At 39.0% G+C, this 15,901-nt stretch overlaps 2 protein-coding genes across 2 annotated transcripts in view; one reads left to right on the top strand and one right to left on the bottom strand.

Annotated features, from left to right (window-relative positions):
- LOC126371433 (uncharacterized) overlaps positions 1-15,901 on the top strand; it is a 335,692-nt gene that overhangs the window by 303,276 nt on the left and 16,515 nt on the right. The window lies entirely within an intron of this gene.
- LOC126371461 (WD and tetratricopeptide repeats protein 1) overlaps positions 15,044-15,901 on the bottom strand; it is a 65,766-nt gene continuing 64,908 nt past the window's right edge. Inside the window, exon 14 of the transcript XR_007567048.1 lies at positions 15,044-15,062. The gene's annotated coding sequence lies outside the window, so the exon portion shown is untranslated. The remainder of the gene's footprint in view (positions 15,063-15,901) is intronic.

Raw genomic sequence — 15,901 nt, 5'->3', positions numbered from 1 at the left:
CGCGCGCGCGCGCGCGTGTGTGTGTGTGTGTGTGTGTGTGTGTGTGTGTGTGTGTGCGTGTGTCTATGTGTGTGCGTGTATCTGTGTGTGTGCGTGTGTACGTGCGCGTGTGCTCGTGTGCGTTAGCGCGTGTGTGAGTGTGTGTGTGTAAACATGTTCATCAATAATAATTGTGATCACTACTAATAATATATTATATTATTATATATGAATATAAATCAGAAAATCTGTCTGTCTGCATCCTTGCTCGGTCTAACCATCACTTAAAATCGTAAAATAAAATAAAATTTTTAACAAAAAAAAAAACCGACTTCAAACGCAAAACTAAAAAGCAATAAATAAATTTACTTCGCACAAAGTAATAAGTACGTATTTTCAATTAGTTAATTAATTTATAATTCTGAAGTCGGTGCCAAGTAAATGCTACAACAACCCTACTACAATATCAAATTACTATGTACACACAATATTGTTTAATACCTATATCAAAGCAATTACAAAACAATGTCAAACAAAAAATTACAAAACAATCAGTATTGAAAAATATATGAATCGGTACTTCGTTGTAGCATTTCCTTGGCACCGGCTTCAGATTTATAAAATAATTAACTAATTGAAAATACGTACTTATTACTTTGTGCGAAGTAAATTTATTTATTGCTTTTTAGTTTTGCGTTTGAAGTCGGTTTTTTTTTTTGTTATTTTATCGATCTGTCAATAAATTACTCGACATTAAATAATTGAGACTGGATGTCCAGTGGCGAAATGATTACACAGTGTGAGGTAATGAGCTGCAAACGAACAACAAGAAACGGTCTGTTGTGAGCCGCGTACTTAAGTAAATTAAATCTACACATTATATATGTTAACGGAAATGTATGTAATCCGTCATTGTATACAATTCCTAGGAAATGTATGTACTTAATTCCTAAAATCGCACGGAAATATGTGAAATAAATTATATTATACTTACACATCACACATTTCCTAGGAAATCTATACATTTTCTAAATAACAATCTGAGTCATGAGCACACGAAGATAATTACAACACATAATAACGGGTTCTTACCGCGTTTAAATGGGGATATGAGACTCCCGATATTTCGACACTGTTGCAAGTGCCATGATCACGGGAATATCGGGAGTCTCATATCCCCATTTAAACGCGGTAAGAACCCTTTATTATGTGTTTTAATTATGATAATAACCGCGTAAACTTAAAACACACGAAGATAAGCTAAAGTTGAATTACCTACGGAATAAAATAATACTAAATGCGGTTCTCCACCAACCCGCATTGGAGCAGCGTGGTGGAGTATGCTCCATATCCCCTCCGGTTGATTGAGGGGAGGCCTGTGCCCAGCAGTGGGACGTATATAGGCTATTTATGAGTAAATGCGGTTGACTCCCTTCCCAGGCAAATCCAAGAAACTATACCATACAACCAGTGAATTTTTTGCAATTCCTAAGAAATACGTTATGATATAATTACTCAGCCGTCATTTGTAGATTCCCCCTCCGAACGACAAGTGAACAGGTGATATGTCTACTGCAAGCTAAGCTATTAATATTACAAGTTCAACCAAGTTAAGTATCTGCATGGAATAGAAGAAAGAGGCTCAGCGCTTATCGCTATCGACCCACTAGGGTCGATTAATTCTTTCAAATATTCTTCCTCTCAGACGACGCCCTGAGCCGAGGTTCGCGCCCAACTGGGCACCCTCAGGCCTGTTGACTTAAACGTTGTACCGGGTGAGAGCCTTTAGCGCTTTTTGTCTAGCCAAGTGGTTAATGCCATCTGCGGCAAATCTACAATAAGTCACGTCCAAAGAGAAAAAAAGAAGATAGAGGATTGAAAGGCTAACGGGGATTTTGTACGAGAACCGCTGTTGCCGGTTCAACTCCACTCAGAATCAGAGTCATGTATTCAACGTAATTATCATGGATAAACTTGTTGAAGGTCAATGTAACATTTTTGAATTTACGTCATTTCGCAAGGTGTTACGGCTGAGGAGAAGAAATGACAAGAAACTGCAACAGCAACACATCTTTTAAAAAACGAATGAGTCAACATTACAAGTTATTTAATAACTAGAGGAACACATTCAATACCAGACATTTTTATCATTTAGGTAGTCATTAATCTTATAATTAAGCTTTTTTACATAAAGTAAGCTTCTTTTTCTGACAAAAAAATATTATCTGGTATTTTATTGTAAAAACGTATACATAACTCTCTTTTACTACCTACTACTTACTTCTGCAAACAGATAACTACGATAGCTCAACTGCTTCTCAAATTCCATAGCCACTTTACCGGCAATATACTTTATATGATGGGCTGCAATTTTATCCTTACTTTTCGTATGATACTGCATACAACCAACTCACCGACGTCTTAACGTGCCCTCCGAAGCACGGATCATCTTACGTTTTTGACAATCAGGTGATCAGCCTGTAATATCCTAACCAATCTAGGGATCAAAAAGTGATTTTTGTGATATGTCCCTACAGGGATTCGCAACCGGGACCTCCGGATCGTGAGCCCAACGCTCAACAACTGGACCACAGAGGCCGTTACTGCTATAGCTTCCACTGGAGGTAAGACTTCATAAAGGGCACTCACGGTCCACTAACAAACGCCACTAAAATGTCAGTGGCCTGTGAACTTTATAAAATACCTAACGAATTACCTAAATGCCTACAGGTGGTGGTGATAAAAACTTAGCCAGTACTTAGGTACTTAGGATAATTAGTAGGTAGCTAACGTCTAATGTTGATTTTATACTTACTGCAGTAGCTTCATGTACATTACGTGAATAAATTCAACACCTTTAAGCTCGCTACTTACTTGTATAGTAATTTTATACAGTTGTCTAAAGGCAAAACTACTTACATCTAATTTATGCATTACTTATTATTTTTGCCTTTATAGGCAATGGCTCCGATTCCTGCAGACACCTCCTAATGGAAAGGCACAAAATATCATCTGATGTATTCCGATCCGATGATTGTGTTGGGGTCTGCAGTTGGTCGTATTCAAAGACGTTGTTGAAAGTATTAGAAAAATATTTATTTTCTTGCACACGACATACACGTTACATCTTGATGGCGTTGAAGGAGGAAGAGAGTGAGCGATTTTAAAGTTGCCACAATAATAAAAAAAATAATATTTTATTGTTGGTGTTGCCAACAGATTGTCCGAAAGTAAGATGATCCGTGCTTCGGAAGGCACGCTAAGCCGTTGGTCCAGGGACCACTACTTAATAATGTAAGTGCGTAATCGTTACATGAGGCGTTTGGTGGCTCAATCATAACCCTGACTCAAGGGTTGATGAGGTTGGTAATTCACCTCACAACCCACACGATAAGCCTGCAATGTCCTAACCAAACTAGCACAAAGTGATTGAAGTGGGCGGATTCATGATGATGAAGACGAGGTGAACCTTATTTAATTACGTAAAAGTAATACATACATAAACTCACGCCTATTTCCCACCGGGGTAAGCAGAGACTATAGAATTCCATTTGCTTCGATCCTGACACACTTCTCTTGCTTCCTCCACATTCATCAATCGCTTCATACACGCACGCCGGTTCAGAGTAGATCGTATTAAACCTTTCAGTATCAGTAAGTATAATGATCTACAAATGCCTGCTCAGCATCCATGTAAATGAAACAACATCCAAACAGGAATGAGTTACTCTTCCAGTTTTTCAAACGCGAAACGTCGACATCCTTCTAAGTAAAGGCTAGGTAAAAAAAGCTAGTTTCTAATCCAGTCTAAGCAGCATATCTGAGGCTAGACCAATGTCAATGAATCCCACAATTTTATCGCTAACCCCTCATACCTTATCTCACATTCCTTGTAAACCTCGCGTTTTGCTTTAGAAACTTTGTTAGAAAACGCAGCACTGCGCGTTTACGTTTCTTGAAGACTCGGTTTTTTATTGCAAGTCGCCGAGTGGAATTTGAGGTAACGCGCGCGTTAACGTTGTAGTTTAAGGGGTTGTGGTAAGGGGAACGGGCGGGAACGCAGTCCTGGAGGTGGCTTAGGAGTTGCATAGTGCATTGCACCGGTGATGCAGAGAACCGGTTTCTAATCGGCGCATTTTGCAGCGCCCGATCGACTTGTGCCGAGAAAAAGTTAGAATAAGTGCATTGCGAACTCGCCAGGCGGTTTAAAATATGGCGCCGAGTCTAAAACAAAACTAGGAATATTACCCACTTTATTCGTTATTGTATACAAAATAGGAACGTTTGTAAAGATAGAAAAGTTTATTTATCAAAGCTATGTTGAAGCGACAATGGAGATTTCAACTAGCACAACTTTGAGATAAACAATAGAACAAGTATAATACTTACTGTGATTTTTTATATAAGCACATATTTATTTAAAAACCAAATAAACAATTAGGTACACGAAATTCATTCATTAGGACACTGAAACGCTTGATAGGTTTAAAGTGTGTCAAGTTCACGTCTGGCTATAATAAAGTCTTGGCTGATTTTAGAATATTTACTGATAATGGGTTTAATGCAGTTCTAATAACAATTCAACATAATAAATAATGCATATGACATCGGAATGTCTGTCTGGAAGCTACGCTCACCAAAAACAATATAGATAGCGCTGTACAGATTTTCCTTTCTTTTAACCTTCTAATTTCATAGATAACAGATATATGCATCTTTTATCTTTGTTTTTGGGGATAAACTACTTGGGCGAACAAATGGGGAGCGCTGAGCGCTCTCACCAGGTACAAAATTCAAGACAACAGGCAAGAAGGTACTCAGTTGGGCCTCGGCTCAGGGCGTCGTCTCAGCGGATATTATCGACCCTAGTAGGCCGTTAGCGATAAGCGCCGAATGAAGGAAATCGTCGACCGCGCCGGCGGGGTCTACCGTTGTTCTACCCACCCACAATTATCACCTTACCAGATATTGAACATACAAGATATTGAACTGACGAACGGTTCTAACAAACTCAGGAAACAACTAAAAGCTAGACACGCTACAGACACAAAGTAGAAACTCAACGACGCAACCTCCGAGCCAACTAAACGTCGAAACCTCAAGAAATTAGCGTCAAGCCGTCATATGCCACGGGTCGTAAATACAAACAATTCTAACAATTTGTTGCGAGGGCTAACCTTCCCTCAGGAACGAAAGAATGCCGGCCAGTCTGCGAGGCTTTTTGTACACTCGTGCAACTGCTATTGACCACATAACATTACATTCTCAAAACGCCATAAAAACCCTTATCTTTCCCTTCCATTCTCACTGTAAACTCAACGTCTTTAAGGCATAATGTCCCTTAGACGCGCAAAGAAAGATATGATGTTTATTTTGTATAAGTTTTGCCCATGGTACATCGACGGCGACGCGAGTTCTTACGCGAATCGTCGCAAGCGCAGCGCTGGCAGGTAGAACTGATTGCTTATAAGAAGTTTGGTTTAGAAACTGAAAGGGTTTTAATATAACTTTCTTGTTGTTGTGAATTGATGGATGCGTTTGGAAAGTAAAGAGTTTTATCTAAATACCTACCTGCATATTGTTAGATGGGACCACGGAACATACTCGTATTAAAACCTAACATATTAAGAGAAGAATTAAGTGACAAAATCTTTATTAAAAAAATAAAAGAACTTCTAATTAATAAATGTTACTACAGCACCAGTGAATACCTTAATGATAAAGTTCAAAGTGCTTTATTTGTAAGAACATAGGTTCAAAATGATCTTATAGCTAGGATGTCCGCCATATTCGACCTTATAATTCAAGTATACAAATTAAAATTATATATCATGCATTATCATGTCACATCAAGTCAAGTCAGCTAGTAAAATTTGTATCAATTCATATAAAAACAATGACATTAAAAATCATTATTATACATTTCATCAAAGTCAATTATAATAAAAAAATAGAAAAAAAAATTATACTGTTGTTACTATTTGAAAAACTTCCTTCTCTCTTTTAAACTTCTATTTTTGCTCGAAAGGGTCTATGATGTGAAACTCATATGTAACTTACAAACTTGTACACCATCATTAGTATGCAAATAAAGAATATTGAATATTGGAATAGAAGAAAAAAGTTGGAAAGGCCCTGATGCGCATTTTCTTTAAGAACCACTATCGCCGGTTTAATTCCACTCTCTTTTATTGCTACTCTTGGAAACAGATAACTACGATAGCTCTATTGCTTCTCAAATTCCATAGCCACGATTTTTTAATAAATACCTGATCATACTAAGGTTTCTTAGCTTCCCTGTGATAAGGAGGGATCTCCTTATATGATAGTCGATATTTGACTTATAGCCCTTTAAAATAATACACAAGACGACCTTTTAATATATTTTCGCGGAGCTCCGTGAGTTGTAAAGTTTGCGGACGAGTGGAATGCAAAATTGAAGTATGAACTATTTGCTGATACTGTTGTATGGCATGGGTTTCGCGCTCCCTTGGCCCTTTCAATCTCTTTCTTCTATTCCGTGGATGGGACAGACTCCATCGGCCTCTAGTTATTAAATAACTTGTAATCCCTCATTGATTTAAAAGATGTGTTGCTGTTGCAGTTTCTTGTCATTTCTTCTCCTCAGCCATAACACCTTGCGAAATGACGTCAAAAATGTAACATTGACCTTCAATAAATGATTCTGATTTCTGAATATCGACTGATACATCACTATGCTAATAATTATAAATGTCACAACACTGGCTTCTGTGCTTTGACAATCCGTATCGTGCATTGAAACTATTGTAAAACTTAATCTAAGTACTTCTATTAAAATATAATCACTAATTGAAACTGAACTACACGTTTTCTTTAATATTGCGTAATACTTAAACTAATGCCAGTTATATGACACCCCAAATTTTATTTTTAGCTAAATATCTTATAAGTATAATACGTGCGCGACATCTCCGAAAAGCACAAGAGAGCAGGCTTTGTTGGTTTGGGCACGTAAAAAGAATATCTCCCGATTATGTGGGTAATGTTACAGCCAATCTAAATATACCAGAGCTTAGACCAAGAGGACGACCATGTGCAAACGAACGACACGTCTGATAGAGCGAAGTGGAAGAGAAGTACGAAGAAGGCAGACCCCACCATCAGATGGGAATAATAAATGCCAAGGAGAGAGAGAGAGATCTTATATAATATGCTTTACATAAGTAGACTTTATGTATGACCAAATCAAATCAAATCAATTTATTTGCGAGAACACATCATACGAAACAAAACCAAATTTCATTATCTTGTTTACTGTATTAACCTTGCATTTCATTAATTACTATTGGGTTACTTTCTCACATACGAATGAAAAATGCAAGATAACGCCTGCCTTAATATAAACAGCAACAAGAATAGTAAGACGTCTCTCGCCGCCATTTTTTTTATACTGTGACCATCTTAGACCAATTTAATGCTGCGTCTAACATCTAGTTACGATCCTAGGCCATAAGACGAATGGGGTTCTACCACGGTTCACATACTCGAGCAGTATGGTCACTTCCTAAGAAGTTCAATTTTATTTTATTTAACTACTTTACAACTTATAATTTAAATAACTAAAAATTTAGACATAAATGTTAAATGCTGACCATCTGCAAACTGTAATACCATTTTTATTGGGAATAAATGATTATGAATTATGAATTCTTCAATAAGGGATTTTGCAGACTAAATTCTCCAAAAATAATATAGATGGCGCTGTACTGTTTTAACGTAATAATTACCTATTTTCTCATTACTCGGGTAAGTATATAATTATCCAAAATTATAATATAAGTGCAGAGGCATATATAAAAATAATTGTTGATTGTTATTTGGATCACATTATGTATATAATTGTCTTGCTACCTATATTTAGATCAAAATAACGGGTGGAAGATGTAATTGCGCCTGGGTGTAGTGAAAGGGGTCATCTAAATATACTTATATAAAATTAAGCAAAATTAAAAAATTTGAAAAAAACCCACGACGGTAAAAATCTCATCGAAAAAGAATAAAATAACTCAAAACCCCCGACTTAACCCAATTATTATGTAACGAAACATTATAATAGACTTAAAAATACTTTCTAAAAAAGATTTGATATCTCGAGAAATCAGTAATAGATATAAATTTACCATAATACATAACCGAGAAATATCCGTCGGGGGCTGCGTTTTCTATATGAAATTACAACAAAAATTTAATCATACTCATAAGTGTATTTTATGTCGTCGTTAAACATCTACAATTCTTCAATAATTGTATTCACGTCACTAGAAAAACTTTAGCTGGGTTAATGGCAGCAACTGGGCACCCTCAGGCCTGTTGTCTTAAACGTTGTACCGGGTGAGAGCCTTCAGCGCTCCCCATTTGTCCGGCCAAGTAGTTAATGCCATCTGCGGCAAATCTACAATAAGTCACGTCAAAAAAAATGGCGTACATACCGCGATCAGATCCATCGTGGTATCCAGGATGTTTTAAAGAAGGGCCAGATCATGAGTACTCTAAACCGACGAGCATTCATGAAGTATTTGATGAGGAGAGAGCGAAGGTGGTGTGACAGGATCGTAGTAAGTGTAATTCCGTGGTCTCTAGCTTCCCCAAAGGGAAATAGGCGTGATCTTATGTATGTGTAACTGTAAACCTTTGAAACTTTAGTTTTTTCGGTTTCTCGCAAAGAGAAAATTTAAATCGAAAAAATGTTACTCGGACGGGACTTGAACCTGCAGCTCTTGTCAAGCCGACGAGCGTGTTAACCACTACACCACCGGGTCCTTCTCCTGTCCATGCGAAATTCTTTCGATCATCAATTAAGCCGACGCCGGCGCCTTCTATCTATAATCATCATCATCATCAGCCCATTAAAGTCCCCACTGCTGGGACACGGGCCTTCCCTATGGATGGATAGGGAGATCGGGCCTTAAACCATTACGTGGGCCCAGTGCGGATTGGTGGTTATTAACGACTGGTAATGCAGCCGGGACCAACTGCTTAACGTGCCTTTCGAAGCACGGAGGAGGTCGAGATGAACAATTTTTTGTTTGTAGTCACCCATCCTATGACCGGCCTTTGCGAAAGTACCTATAATATTGGGTACCAATATTACTTTTAGATCGGTTTCTTTTCTACGTGACTTATTGTAGATATGTCACACCACTTAAAAAAAGCTTAAAGCTTAAAAAATATATAGCTATCGTACCGCTGGTACTATTTATTGTCTCTGTGTCGCCATATAAGGCGCATGTCAATTTATGAACGCACTCCTGCGCCGCGTTCCCGCGCGTTCAATCCAAGATGGCCGACTCCCGCCATTTTCGCTTTTCTTTTTATCATGTTTTATAATACATTTAGTTTATTATTAGACGTAGAAGCTTAGTTTAATAAACACCGTGGTTATCCGTTTACTTTTGTTTTTTGCGCTCGAATGTAATAGGACTTGAATTTTTATTAAGTTCTTATATTGATTGGATGATAAATCACACTACATGCGCGGCGCATTGAAAAGTTATTCATAAACATCCTCAACTCCTCCACAAATCCACAATGGAGCAGCGTGGTGGAGTGTGCTGATTGAGGGAGGTCTGTGCTTAGCAGTGGGACAATGCAATACAAAAACGCTTTATTGCACATATTTAAACACAACATTAAGAACAATTACAAAAGTCACAAAAATGCACAATCGGCGACCTTATTGCTGAATAGCAATTTCTTCCAGACAACCTTAACCTGACAGAGGGCAGTTATAACTGTCAGTACTATTCAAAAACGGAGGACAGGAGTCTCAGTACGGCTTTGAAATAGAATATTCTGGGCGCTATCACACACTAGTTGTTACATGAGCCATGTCAGGGGTGGTGGCTTAATAGTAACCCTGACACCAGGGTTGATACACACGAGAAGAGATTTAATAACGTGCATAAAATCCTAGATCTACTTTCTTAAATATACACAATATATCCCTATCATTATCCCGTTTCTCACAGAGTCTACTTAACCTAACCTGAAGATTTGATAGGTTCGGTTTTTTACAGAAGCGACTGCCTTCCAACCCGCGAAGAGTAAACCAGCCAAATAAGGTTAGGTCACATACCTCCGAAAATGCATTTCTCGGGAATGTGGGTTTCCTCATTCATTCCACAATCATCTATGATCCAAACATGAATTCGAAAACAAATTCGACAATCATGGTTTAGGCCTGTTCTGGATTCGAACCTGCGACCTCAAAGTGAGAGGCAAACGTTCTACCAACTGGGCTACCACGGCTCATAAATATGCACAACAACCAGACATAATTATATTCCTAATTACATAAGTTAGGTATAAGTATAGGATAAGGAATTGTACAGGATAAATACAAAATCAAATGCAGCCAATAATGTGCCATTCCCGTGAAAATTCCCAAAGTGTGAATGTTTCCGTTGTAATAATTATTTCATAGAAAGAACACTGGATACTTTTCCTTTTAAAATTGTCCTTTCTTGTACTCTGGTAATATCTAATAATAATAATTTATTACAGATAAGTGGGTAGGCCCGCTACAAGGTGGACCGACGATCTGGTGAAGGTCGCGGGAAGCCGCTGGATGCGGGCAGCGCAGGACCGATCGTCGTGGAGATCCTTGGGGGAGGCCTATGCCCAGCAGTGGGCGTCATACGGCTGATGATGATGATTACAGATAACTGCATAGAAAGAAAAAATACAATAGTACTTACTTATAGGTTGTAATGGAGATACAAAAACGAAATTGTTCTCTGACCCCCAAACTAGGAAAAACCTGTATCTTAGGGATCAGTGTCTCTGAGTAAGTCTTAGCACTATTATACAGACCATTGTAGGAACAAAAATGTGCAAGTAAAATTTAAGTAAGTAATAAAGCTCTTTTGAAAAAGTGCTGGAAAGAGTTGAAGAAAAGAGAACCATATTGAAGACTATAGAGAACCGGAGAGGAAATATGATTGGCCACCTGATACGGCACGATTCATTTATAACAAACATTATAGAAGGAAAAACTTAAGGGAAGAGAGGAAGGGGTAGACCTAGGATAACATTTATGAAACAAATAAAAGAGAAGGTGCAGGTCGTGTCGTATCGGGAGGTGAAGGTTTTGGCGGGAAGAAGAGAGGAATGGCGGTTACTCCACCGACGCAGCTCTTAAATAGAGAGAGAGAGAAAGCTCTTTTTACATAAGTTCCCAAAGTGGGAATATTCTCGGGAACGCCACATGACTGAATGCAGTAGAATGTATTATTAAAATCAGTATAGGCTACCGAGCACAGAATGCTATCTATTGAGCCAGCTTCGATGCCCGGCGTTTTTGCTTCTATGATACGATCGAGAAAGGAGTTTTCTGATTACTGTGTGAAGGGTTCCCTAGGAAATTACCTCGCTATATATCCTAATTTTACAGACACATAATTTTATTTTAAATTATCCTTAACATTTTCTCATCCGCCGAAAAGAAAAGGGACGGACGAATGACAATTTTCAAGAGAATAGAATAGATCGATATGCAATACGTTTGACGTGTGCCTTTACTGGCCAATATAACATTTTGAGAGGGTTGTTTAAGATTTCTGCCTAAGTAATTACATGAGCCAAGTCAGAAGCCTATTTTTTAATTAAAAAAATACAGATCTCATTAAACACGTCCTTAACACCAGACATCACAACCGAAACGAGATAAAGTAACTTAGCAATGAATGAAACGTTCCCTCCATCCAAGGCCGCGCAAGTGAACCCTGAAACAAGATGGCGGCCCAGGCGCTGCGCTCGCGCATGAATTATTGAAGAGACAACAAATTATACGCAAGCTAGTTAGAAAGCTCATGATTTGTACGCACAAATAAACATCAGAAAAACACTGCCTTTATCTACGATAACATATTGTTTTCTTTGTAACAAACATAAGGAGAGGCGAATTGGTATATAAAAGGATGTAAATACCTACATGTAAGTCCCGAAGTACGTAATATACGATTCTGACGACGTGATCGACGACTTCCCTCATTCGACGCTCTTCGCTATCGGCCCACTAGGGTCGATTAATTATTTTAAAATCCTTACACAAACTTCTTAGACAACGCCCTGAGCTGAACTTCGCCAACTGGGCGCTCAGGCACGTTGTCTTAAGTTTTGGTCGACCGCGCGGTGAGGCGATGCTCGTATGCTAAGAATCGATGGTTTACATACCAGTACCTTCTACTGAGTCATGTGATAAACGCCTAACAATTTTTTGGAGTTAAGTTTTCAAATTTTCGTGTGGGTAAGGTCACGGAATAGAAGAAAAAGGTGGACCCTACCAGGTCCAGTGAACGCGAAACGCGCGCCATACAAGTATGAGCATGAGCAGGTCATACTTTAACTTTGCACTCCATTCGCCCGCAAACTTGACGACACACGGAAATCCGCGATAATATATTAAAAGACCGTCTTGTGTATTATAACCTACAGGGCAATACCTCAAATTATATAGACTATCACGCAAGGAAATCCCTCCTTATCACAGGAAAGCTATTTTTTTTTGGAAAGGGTTTAACGGCTGTAGCAGAGTACAAACTCTGCACATACTGACCTTGCGTTCTGACCGTCATCATTTAAAATTACGAAATTCTTATTCCATTCCGCATTTCCTTTCATTTTACACTTTTTTGACTCACTGCAACCCCGAGATTCCACTGTTTAGGGCCGTGCCCTCTAATTCTTTATTCTTTTGTGACGTGTGTATATTCCTATCCTGTTTGTGAAGTGCTTAACGTGCCTTCCGAAGCACGGAGGAGCTCGAGATGAAACCTTTTTTTTGCGGTTACCCATCCTATGACCGGCCTTTGCGAAAGCTGCTTAACTTCAACAATCGCAGACCGAGCGCGTTTACCGCTGCGCCACCGAGCTCCTCATTCATTAAGCTTATGTTATGTGTCACTAAATCCAGCCCTGTGTAGGATGTTCTCACGGGGCCATTAGACAAGCAATCTGGTCGCTGCAAAAAGAAGTCCTTAATAACATCTAATAAGCTAAGGACAGGTCCAAGCAAGCATTACAGGGAACGACAGGTCCCTCTGTGATGCTAAGATAACGCGACCTGTTTATATTTAGATTGTTTTAATCACTAGTTGCCCTGCTGAGCCGAGGTTCGCGCTCAACTGGGCACCTCAGGCCTGTTGTCTTAAACGTTGTACCGGGTGAGAGCCTTCAGCGCTCCCTATTTGTCCGGCCAAGTAGTTAACCATCTGCGGCAAATCTAAAATCAGTCACGTCAAAAAAAATGTTGCCTTCGTAATTTTATTCGCTTCGTAGGGTGAAGACTAGAAGAGACTAAATAGAAGGTTTTTTTTCTGAACTAGTGGACAGTTGATTGACAGATTTTATTCCCAGCAACAACAGTGTTGCCAGAAGTATATATTCGTATAATATTCGTTCACAAACCAGTAACAACAACGAAACGTAATTGACATAATAATTTTATTATTTAATATAATTAAGTATATAAGGCTTGCGTTCCAGAACGCCACAAAGGGACTAATACTACTTATTTAAAATCTAACCTACAAAATACTACCTAACCTACTAATACTACTTATACTTCCAACCCTGAACATTGATCACATAACCCACACGAGAGATCTCGGAGGTTGTAAAAAAATACGCCTGTAATCGATTGCAAAATGTCATTTTGCAAATGATGGTCTTGTAGGCCTGTAAAAAAAAAAAAACAGAGAAAAAAGAAAAAAAAATAGAGAAAAAAAAGAGAAAAAAAGAGAAAAAAAGAGAGAGTTAAAGAGTATTTATATTTCTATAACACACTGAATCCGGCGCTGAGCCCTCAAGAGTGTCAGCTTCTATAAACGTGTGATGAACTAGACATAGGACGTTGACCTTATAAGAAAAACGTTGAGAAAAATATGAGACATAAAAATAATCCGGTACTTACTTATTTAAAAAACGACAGGTATTTAGACAGTGGAAGGGGATGTTGGTACAGCTGTGAGAGGAAAACCTAGAACTCCTAGAAGTAAGTATGTACTTAAATTGACCAATGGGATGTTCAGAGATCTAAATGGGTGCCAAGTTCAATGGTCAGTCCTGAAATTTATTTATTAGTAACAGTATAACATATAATATCATATCTTCTTATAACACAAGATATAACGTATTGTAGCCTAAGGTCTGTCTTGGCTAGTTTTCATATATAAATTATAGCCTTCGCAAGTTCTAAACCTACAAGTATTTGTCGGTTTATATTTTATACTTAATTCCCAAAATTTGGATTGTTGCTACAAACTAGCGATCGAACATAATAATTCGTTGAAATACACTTCACCATTTTCTTTTTCTATCGTATGGGTTGTGAAGTGGATTACCAACCTCATCAACCCTGGTGTCAGGGTTACTATTAAGCCGCCAAAGGCCCCTGACAGCTCATGTAACGACTACTAACTTACATCAGTAAATAGTAACCTGGACCAACGGCTTATCGTACCTTCCAAAGCACGGATCATCTTACTTTTGGACAATCGGATGATCAGCCTGTAATGTCCTAACCAAACTAGGGATCACAACGTGATTTTTGTGGTTTGTCCCCACCGGGATTCGAACCCGGAACCTCCGGATCGTGAGCATAACGCTTAACCACTGGACCAAGGAGGCCGTTACACACACAATAAACGTACAATTTCAATAATATTTATATTTAATTCTTTTTACTAGGTAAGTAGGCATATTGCGTCTTTGTTCTCCCTAATGTGCGTGATCAGTCTCTAACATCCTAACCGAACTGGGGATCACAAAGTGGTTTTTATGATATGTCTCACCGGGATTTGAACCCGGGGCCTCCGGATCGTGAGCCCAATGCTCAAACCATTGGACCACGGAGGTCGTTGACTCTACACTTTGCAAATACGCTACTGAACACACTCCTAGCCTGTTCATATCAAGCGTATATATTTTAAAGTCAGTTTAATCACGTTCTAGATAAAAACTAAGGGCTAGGGCAGTAATTGAGGCGCATTTCGTCACGCAACTCGTCTGTACAGATCGAACTCACAGGCGGTCCGCGGTATCTAAAAGAAACAAAGATAGAACTTATAGCAGCCGTGCAGATATTCCTAGGGTCCCCCAGGCAAACCTTTGGTGACTCGAAGCAATAAGTTTCATACAAACTTTATAACCCTTTTTACCTTCTTAGGGGTTGAATTTGTAGAGTGATTAAAATTGTGTTTTGAACTATACAAGCAAATGACAGACGCGACCTCAAGCCAGACGAGACTCGCCGTAGAGCGACTCGCCGCAGAGCGACTCGCCGCAGAGTGACTCGCCGCAGAGTGACTCGCCGCAGAGCGACTCGCCGCAGAGCGACTCGCCGCAGAGCGATTCGCCGCAGAGCGATTCGCCGCAGAGCGACTCGCCGCAGAGCGACTCGCCGTAGAGCGACTCGCCGCAGAGCGATTGTGAGTGATATCAATTATCTATAATCCAAACATGAATTCAAACTCGTTAAGTCGAATTCAGTGGTTTAGAACCCGAACCGAGCTTCGACCCAGTGACCCTACGATGTAAATCACGTCACGCGTTCTCCAAACATCATTAACATGTTTGCGAGTGCGGGTGTGGATGATTTCTACGCCATCATGCGTAAAAAGAGCGCCTCGATAGTGCACAGGTTGCGGGGGATCCTGAATATGATAGCGGACAGGATGGATGCGGCAGTTTTCAGGCGGTTCACCGTCTTACATATACGTGTGTGAGCCGGTGGACTGCTTGTGGGCTGGCTGCCGTTTCTGTTTAGGGTTCCGCATTTTATATTTTTAATTAGGTAATTTTATTTTATTTTATTTTTATTTAATTAATTAATTTCTCTGTCAAACTATGGACTTCTTTGTCTGATAATAAAGAATTTTTA

The sequence above is a fragment of the Pectinophora gossypiella genome, chromosome 12, assembly GCF_024362695.1.
Source record: "Pectinophora gossypiella chromosome 12, ilPecGoss1.1, whole genome shotgun sequence".
Taxonomy (NCBI): Eukaryota; Metazoa; Arthropoda; class Insecta; order Lepidoptera; family Gelechiidae; genus Pectinophora; species Pectinophora gossypiella.
This window is presented reverse-complemented; position numbering and strand designations above follow the sequence as displayed.